Source organism: Haplochromis burtoni, unplaced genomic scaffold, assembly GCF_018398535.1.
Source record: "Haplochromis burtoni strain Fernald_Lab_line unplaced genomic scaffold, NCSU_Asbu1 Contig_595, whole genome shotgun sequence".
Classification (NCBI taxonomy): Eukaryota; Metazoa; Chordata; class Actinopteri; order Cichliformes; family Cichlidae; genus Haplochromis; species Haplochromis burtoni.
The window spans coordinates 179,388-179,587 of record NW_024582956.1 but is presented as its reverse complement, the minus strand read 5'-3'; positions in this window follow the sequence as shown (position 1 = coordinate 179,587).

Sequence of the window (200 nt, the reverse complement as noted above, 5' to 3'; positions counted from 1 at the left end):
AGGCAGGGGTGTGAAAAAGTGTTTGCCCCCTTCTGCTGATTTCTGTTTTTTGTTTGTCACACTTAAATGTTTCAGATGATCAAACAAATTTAAATATCAGGCAAAGATAACGTAAGTAAACACAAAATGCATTTTCTAGATGGTGTTTATTATTAAGGGGCAAAAAATCCAAACCGACATGGTCCTGTGTGAAAAAGTGT